This window comes from Chaetura pelagica, unplaced genomic scaffold (genome assembly GCF_000747805.2).
Source record: "Chaetura pelagica isolate M959 unplaced genomic scaffold, ChaPel_1.0 scaffold74, whole genome shotgun sequence".
Classification (NCBI taxonomy): Eukaryota; Metazoa; Chordata; class Aves; order Apodiformes; family Apodidae; genus Chaetura; species Chaetura pelagica.
The window spans coordinates 1532361-1533545 of NW_009952982.1; positions in this window are offsets into that span (position 1 = coordinate 1532361).

Here is a 1185-nt window from a genome sequence, read left to right on the forward strand (position 1 = left end):
TGCTCTCACAGCTTCGTTTCAAACAGCTTAGAGGAGAGACCTTTTTCCGGGGAGCTGCAGCTTGTCTGCTTGTCGACGTGTTGCACTAATGAGGGAGACGGAGCAAGAGAGAAGATGCGTCACAGATAGGACTGGTGAAAGGTTTGGAGAGGGTGTACATCCGAGCTTCTCCAGCCTGGGCCCCATATGCAGCCATCTGGCAAGGGGGAAGTCAGTGAGACCACCGAGGGATGTGTATTTTTGTTGTCATTCCCAGTTCAAACAGTTCTGACCTTCCCAGAGGAGTATAAGGGGGGTCCTGTCTCCCCAAACGAGATCTCCCACCATGTTGCCTCTCCCCTGGGTGACTTGCACACATCCCCATCACGCTGTGGGTCCCAGTGTGGGGCAGGGGTCTCCCTCAGCCCAGGTGGGACAGCTTTCCATTTAATGTCTGATCTTTCCATCCCTTACTACAGGGATTTCCCCCTCTCTTGTCTTGTTTCCTGCATAACCCGGTGCTTCTTCTCTGGGGGAGACAGGGATGGATGGGGAAAGGGGAACCAGGGAGGGGGGAAAAGCGAAAGAGAGGAAAAAGAGAAGGAAAAGAGAGATGCAAAGAAATAGGGAGAGATGAGGGAACGAGGAGAAAAGGAGGGCAGAGGAGTGAAAAAGGAACAAAATAGGTAAGAGGGAAAGGGAGAAGGAGGAAAGGGAGAGAAAAGGGAAGTGCTGGGAGTGAAAGAGGGAAGCAAGGGAGAAAGAGAAAAGGAAGGGAAAAAAAGAGGGAAGAAAGAGGGAAGGGGAAAAGGGAGAAAATGGGGAAAAGGGTGGGAAAAGAGGAAATAGTACAGGAAGAAGAAAGAGGAAGGTGAGAACCGGAACAGAGGAGAAAATAGAAAGTAAGGAGAACACAGGTGGAAAGGAAGAGGATATGGAAGACAGAGATGAAGAAGAGGGGAGGGATGAGGAAAGAGGGAAAAGAGGGGAAAGGGAAAAAGAAGGGAAAAAATAGGGGGGAAGAGGGAAGCAGGGAGAAGTCAGGGAAAAAAGGGAGAAAGGGAGAAGAAAGGGGGAAAGAGGGAGAAGTAACAGAGAGGGCAGGGAAAATGTAGGGAAGGGGAAGAGGGAGGGGAAGAAAGGAAGAAAAAGGGAGAGAAAGGAAAGGGGAAAAGCGGGGAGAACGCGGAAGAAGACGACGAACTC